We start from the raw sequence: 8,093 nt of genomic DNA on the forward strand, positions 1-8,093 counted from the left end.
AAGACTTGCTACTTCTTACGAGGCTACGAAAAAAAAAAACAACTCTGTCATACGTATCGAAAATTTCCCGTTTTTTATGATAACTGATGACGGCGATAGTGCACGTGTGCCACATGTATGGAGCTGGCAGGTGTGTGAGGTGCTGGTTATGGCAATGTTGACTTATATATGTGAGGGAGTGGAGGGTTGACGCTGAGTGGTGGAGAAGATAGGTGTATGCGGTGGTGCCGATATTTGGTCGTCGTGGAAGAGTGTTTATATTTGGGAGATGTGGCACCACTGTATGTTTACTACGGGAAGAAGAGATGGTAATGATAAAAACAACAATAATAATAACATCAATAATAACAACGACAACAACAACAAAACAATGATAAATAAGAAAAATATGACAAAAACAAAAGGTCAAGACACAGAAAGCCAAAATGACAGCCTTAAGTCTAATAAATGTATTTTGTCGTTTCTTAAATTAGTCTTGAAGGAAATGATCTTGAAAAATCGTCCGAAAAAGAGAAACAAATTTTTCTTTTCATCTACAAATTGAGGTTGAATAGTTCCCAGCGTTTAGATGTGCGTAAGTATGAGCGTATATATATTGTGTGTGTGTGTGTGTGTGTGTCTATTTGTGCGTAGACATACATACACAGTAGCCTACATACAAACATACATGCTGCTTACTGTGGCCACCAAACTTCTCCTGTCTTTTCTGTGGCCACCAAATTCCCCCTGTCTATTGTGGCCACCAAATTCCCCCTATCTACTGTCGCCACCAAATTACGACTGTCTACTGCAGCCACTAACTTCTCCTGTCTACTGTGGCCACTAAACTCCTTCTCTCTTCTCTGTGGCCACCAAACTTCTCCTGTCTACTGTGGCCACCAAACTTCTCCTGTCTACTGTGGCCACCAAACTTCTCCTGTCTACTGTAGCCACTAACTTCTCCTGTCTACTGTGGCCACCAAACTTCTCCTGTCTACTGTAGCCACTAACTTCTCCTGTCTACTGTGGCCACTAAACTCCTTCTCTCTTCTCTGTGGCCACTAACGCCTGTCTACAGTGCGGAGTCTAGCCTCAAGAATTGGTTATCGAATTTTCTTCTCGTGTAAACAGGCACACACACACGCACACACACACACACACACACACACACACACACACACACACACACACACACACACACACACACACACACCCCTTCCCTAATGTGTTTGTTTACCTGTATGTGTTTGTTTTTGCGATATTTTTACCTTTAAGTTATTGTCGATTTGGGATAAGATGTGTGTGTGTGTGTGTGTGTGTCAAATGCATTAAAACAAAAACACTTTTAGCAAGTTCCAACAGCGAGAGAGAGAGAGAGATTAAGCAAATGACCAGGAACACGGTTCACTGTCAGTGTGGAGTTGGTACCTGAGGAGAGATAAGGGAGGAAATGGGGAGACAGTCTGAGAGAGAGAGAGAGAAAGGACCATTTCAGACAACAAACTCCCTTTAATATTCCAAACCGGGAAACTTCTCCAAAACTTCCCAAAAATTATTGAACTTTTTTCCCCTGTCATTACGTAACGGGAGAAACATTGTCAGTATAGAAACGTCCGAACAGAAGTATAGAAATTAACCCGATAATTAGATATATATAATAAAGAAATAATTAGATATAGAATAATTAAAGCCATAATTATATAGACATGTTGAGACAATTATTCACATTAACTACCTTGAGTATTGTAGATCTATCTATCTATCTATCTATCTAATTTATCTATCTATCTATCTATCTATCTGTCTGTCTGTCTGTCTGTCTGTCTCTCCCTACTACAATATGACACCACTCGCTCACAGCTGTACGCAAAAAATAGGGCCAATTAAAATAGGTTCGACCCATATCATTGCCCCGTATATTTGTAAATTGGGTCATCTGTTTCAGTACTGGACGACTATCAGATACCACCGTCCTGTGTGTGTGTGTGTGTGTGTGTGTGTGTGTCTATATTTTCTACCTGTCTGCCTGTTTGTCTTTCTGTCTATTTGTTTGTCTGCTTGTCAGTCTCTCTCTCTCTTTCTCTTCTTCCTTCCTCCCACTATTCCCACAACAACAACAACAACAATCACAACAACAACAACAACAACAATCACAACAACAACAACAACAACAACAACAATCACAACAACAACAACAACAACAATCACAACAACAACAACAATCACAACAACAACAATCAAAACAACAACAACAACAACAACAACAACAACAACAACAACAATCACAACAACAACAACAACAACAATCACAACAACAACAATCACAACAACAACAACAACAACAACAACACCATCACCAACAACATAATTTCTTTGTTTCATCGAGGCTGTCCAACCATCTCGTGACAACCACAGACTAAACAAATAAAAGCAAGGACATTATTTCTCTGTCATCATGATTAACAAAGAATTCTATCACGTAATAAAATTAAAAACAAATAATAATAATAATAATAATCAAAGATGTCTATTATTTACTTAATCTCTCGTGTCTATTTATCTATTTACTCATTATTCTTTATGTTTTATTATTGATGTGTCTGTCTGTCTATCTCTTCAATTATACTATGCTAACTGAACCAAAGTCTAACCTAACCTAACCTAACCAACTTAAACTAACGCAAACCAAACCTCACTCCACCTAACCTAACCTAACCTAACCAACTTAAACTAACGCAAACCAAACCTCACTCCACATAACCTAACCTAACCTAACCAACTTAAACTAACGCTAACCTAACCTAACCTAACCAAAACTAACGCAAACCAAACCTCACTTCACATAACCTAACCTAACCTAACCTACGCTCTTGGCTATCTTGAGCGTCTTGGTGTTTCCTTTATATGATATAGGAGACGCCTTCAGGTGCCACCATAGTAAGGGTGGATAAACGAGCGGTGCCCTACAGGATAATGAGTCTACTTAACCCCTTCAGGTAAAGACATGAGACTCTACTTTCTCTCTGTCTGTCTTTCTATAATTAGATCCATTAATTGCGTGAGTTATAGTCTGTCTGTCTGTCTGTCTGTCTGTCTGTCTGTAACTGGATAGAATCAATGTCTGGGTTATTATCTGTCTCTCTTGTCTGTCTGTTAACCTGTCTGTCTGTATGTACTGCAGCATATCCTACTTGAGGCAGCACCTTTATGGTACTGTCACTACATGGAAAATCACTGCTGTACCTGTACTTTATAACCTTAATATTTACCTGTACTGTATGTCAACACCTGGGGGTACTGTACCTGTACTTCACTACATAAACTCTATACCTGTACCTGTACTGTATGTCAACACCTGGGGAATTACTGTACCTGTACTTCACTACATAAATCTGTACCTGCACTGTATGTCAACACCTGGGGAATTACTGTACCTGTACTTCACTACATAAATCTGTACCTGTACCGTATGTCAACACCTGGGGAATTACTGTACCTGTACTTCACTACATAAATCTATACCTGTACCGTATGTCAACACCTGGGGAATTACTGTACCTGTACTTCACTACATAAATCTGTACTGATATTTCTAAATAAACTCTCACGGTAAGAAAAAGAGTTACTCGATGCACCAGATCTTGTAAAACTCTTTGCAATCCCGGCCAAGTTGACTGATGCGCTTCAGTCCACTCGCTGCCGACCAGAATATTGAAAGCGAATTCAATGGCTTTCCAGTAATCCAGACCGATTTATCCTGTAGCCTGTTGGAACAAGCTTCTGTCTGCTGGAACAATGGTCTCTCTGCTGGAATGGTTATTTGTATGATGGAAAACTCATCTGTATGTCCTCTGGAACAATCCTCTGAATGCTGGAACAATCATGATCTTTGTTCGAATAGCTATTGGATCAGATGGAACAGTCAGCTCTTTGTTGGTGCAGTTACTGGCACAGATAGAGGAGTCATATTTACATTCTGCTGGAGCCGTCGTCCTTCGCTGCTCTCCTTGCAGTTCAAGTTCAAACAAAAATCTCGACTGCTCTTTCAAGGAATCACCAGAAATGATCAACAATAAAACTTGTCCATCGGTTCTACTGGAAGAGCAATCCAAAGTGTGTCTCCTGGAACAGTTGTCCATCTCCTGGAACAGTCGTCCTTCTGCTGGAACAACACTGTGTCTCCTGCAACAGTCGGCCATCTCCTGGAACAGTCGTCCTTCTGCTGGCACAACACTGTGTCTCCTGCAACAGTCGGCCATCTCCTGGAACAGTCGTCCTTCTGCTGGAACAACACTGTGTCTCCTGCAACAGTCGGCCATCTCCTGGAACAGTCGTCCTTCTGCTGGAACAACACTGTGTCTCCTGCAACAGTCGGCCATCTCCTGGAACAGTCGTCCTTCTGCTGGAACAACACTGTGTCTCCTGGAACAGTCGGCCATCTCCTGGTACAGTCGTCCTCGTGTCGTAATCTCCTCACAGCCCCAGAAGATCAAACAGGCGACCTTCCACACAGCCTCACCCAGGAAGCCAGTTAGAGACAGTTTGCCCCGGGGACGGTAAGGGCCTGTGTATACACTGACCTGCCAACACTCCCGGGACCTCCTGATGACTTCCAGGGGCCGCGGTCATGGGCGCTCTCTCTCTCTCTCTCTCTCTCTCTATCTGTCTCTTTATCTCTCTCTTTATCTATCTCTTTATCCATCTCTCTGTGTCTGTCTCTTTATCTCTCTCCCGTGTCTCTCTTTATTTCTCTCCCTCTATCTCTCTTCCTCATACAGAAAACCAACAGAGTTTTATCTCATAATTTTTTTCAAGTGTTATTAAAATAGTGTAATCACTTAACCTTCTTACACGCTTAACGACCTTAGTTGTTGAGGCTCAGTAATAACATCATAACAACAACAAGAATTTCCTCTATCTCTCTCTTTATCTGCTTATCTCCATCTTTTTATCTCGTTCTCACCTTTCATTCCTCTCTTTATCTATCTCTCACGTTACCGCTATATCTCTGTGTATTTCTCTATCTCAGTAATTAAATGGATCTAGGGAGGCTTCCAGCGCTGAAGTCATGCTCTCTCTCTCTCTCTCTTTCTCTCTCACTTCTCTCAGTAGTTCATTCCACGTCTGTCTCTCCCTCTTTCTTTCTCACACCAAAAAATAATCATAATTTTAATTACAACAAAATTATTAAGATTTCACAAGGCGCTAAAAACTGATTGGTGGGTTTAACACGGGCGTTGACTGATGATTGGCGGGCTTACTAGATAACTCTCCGCTGATTGGCAGTCTTTAACAGGATGCTGGCTACTGATTGGTGCATTTAATCAAGGCGCTTCCTGCTAATTGTCGGATTTAACGGAACACTGATTGTTGATTGGTGAGTTTCACGGGGCTGGGGGGTGGGGTTGGAGGAGGTGGTAGTTGCTGATTGGCAGGTTTCCAGGGTCGCTGGTTGCTGATTGGCAAGTTTAACGGCCGGATGACGAGGGTAATGACGGGAAAATGAGGCCTTCCTCTCTGAGATACGACACAGTTTTAACTTGGCCGCGAGTTCCGGTAAACTTCCCCGCTAATGACTGAAGATTGGATTCTCAAAAGTTCCTACCTTACCTTCTCTCTTAACCGGAGTCGTGGGAACACCTTCAGATGGTCCGTTTAAGTTACGACTTTCAAGATGGCGTCAAAATCACCACTGAGACTCGACGTAAGTGGGTGGGGGGTTCTCTCTTCTCTCACCAAGATACACGGAGAGATATTTACGTAAAGTGTCTCTGAAAGGTAGGTGTGTGTGTGTGTGTGTGTGTGTGTGTGTGTGTGTGTGTGTGTGTGTGTGTGTGTGTGTGTGTGTGTGTGTGTGTGTGTGTGTCTGTGTGTGTGTGTGTGTGTGTGTATAACTCAACTATATACACAAACAAGCCCAGATAGACTAACCACAAACACACATACACACACACGCACAGACAAACAAACACCAATCCACACGCACACATAAACATCTACACACACCGACACATACACTAACACTCCGTCATTCCCAGATCTCGGGTACTAACACACGGTCGTGACGCGATTAAGGGCAATCACCAGTCGAGTTGCTTGTTGACCTAACCTTAGCGGAACTCCCCAAACTCCATTATCAGGTCAGGTCACTCAGACTGGGTCAACAACCTGACCAAACACTCTAATGACCCCCCCCACCCCCCCTCCCCTTCTCTCTCAGGTACGACTTTATGGTGATTACAGGTGTGTGTGTGTGTGTATGATTGTCGCTTCTAATTATACACTGACGACCCCCTTCTCTTAATTACCCCATCTACGACCCCCTTCTTTACCTTCATCTACGACCCCACCTCTTAATTAATCACCTCCGACCCTCTCGCTCTCAATTACCTCACTTACGACCCATCTCTCAATTAACTACCAACAGCCCCATCTCCTTCCTTCCTTCCTTCCTTCTCCTCCTACATCTTCTTCAACCTTAATTAACCCCCTATCCTAAACCCTCTTCTCCCTTTCCTCCTCCCCTTCCTTCCTTCCTTCCTCCTCCCCCAACCGAAATTAACCCCCTACCCTGCAACCCCTCCTCCCCCCACTCCCATTCCCTCCCATCCCCCTTCCTCTTCCCTCTGTACCAGTTGTGGGTAATCAATGGGTATTTACTTCAAGCTGTAATTAATAGGTGGTTGATTGCTTACCTGAGTAATTTCCAGGGGAGTAATTAAGGTCAGGGGTCATTCGTCAGAGGGAGGTCAACACTTTGGGTACACACACAGGTGAAGAGTAATAGTGGGGTGACGAGTTAGTGGAGGGTAAAAGGTGTTAATGAATGGTTACCTTTGGAAAGAAAAACATTGGGGATTATTTATTTTTTTTTTTTTAGTCATAGTCGGGGAAAAAATAGGGAAATTCTGTCTATTGGATGGGAGAAATAGGGGAGTTTTGAAGAATTATGGGGAATTTACTGGAATTTTGATTAATATATGGGGAAATCAGGGAATACTGACATACAGTCTATAGGAAAAATAGGGGAATTCTAGCTAAATAGTGGAAAATAGGGAGATTCAGACTAAAAGATGGAAAAATAGGAAACTCTTACACAAAATAACAAAAAAAAACATGGATTTAGAAGAGAAAATTTGACATTAAGACCAAAATACAAAATTATCAAAATTAGAATTCAGAATATTACAAAAGAGTATAGACTGAGAGACAGACAGACAGACAGACAGACATGTAGACAATCAAACATACATACAAACAGATCTCAGGACATACAAACAAACATTAAAACAAAAACAAAAACAGACAAGATCTCCCACTATATATTCCCTCTACCACGTTCACAGGCGGAGGTTAAAAATCACGAAAAAAAGAAAAGAATAAATGACGATGGAAAAGATACGAAATATATCCCCCATTTTTTTTATCCAGGTGTGAAATATATCCCATGTATGTGTCTTCATCTTCTGATAATCCCAGTGATACATAGTTCTGATACATGATAGACATAGAACGCTGTATAATGACTCATTCCACTGTGATAGGAAACTGTGACACATATACATATACATAATGTAGATGTTGTATGATGTATTGCTATGTATATTGGATTATATGTGAAACCTCCATATAACGGACTCCTCTCTCCATATAACGGACTCCTCCCTCCATATAACGGACTCCTCCCTCCATATAAAGGACTCCTCCCTCCATATAACGGACCCTCAATTTAAAACTCCCAACCTTTTCCTTCCTCTCCCCTTTCTCCATTCTCTCTCCTCCCTCCCCCTCTTCCCTTCTCTTCATCCTCCCCTCCCCCTCAAGCCCTCTCCCCCCCCCCTTCCACCACGCATCACTGAGCACCATAAAACACATCCACACGAGGGAGGATTCTAGCCAGTGATCTCTGGAGACCCACAATCCACTGCGGGTATTCTAAACTGCAAGACCCAACCAGTCGTAAGCTGAACAACTTCACTTTTTTCCCTCTTGTAACTCTTAAGGTAAAGGAAAGCTCAAGTCTCAGTGAATATTGGCCACCATTTTGTCTACATGTCTGTCTGTCTGTCTGTTTGTTTGGATGTTTGTTTGCCTGTCTGTGTGTCTATCTGTCT

Source organism: Homarus americanus, unplaced genomic scaffold (genome assembly GCF_018991925.1).
Source record: "Homarus americanus isolate GMGI-L3 unplaced genomic scaffold, GMGI_Hamer_2.0 scaffold19244, whole genome shotgun sequence".
Classification (NCBI taxonomy): Eukaryota; Metazoa; Arthropoda; class Malacostraca; order Decapoda; family Nephropidae; genus Homarus; species Homarus americanus.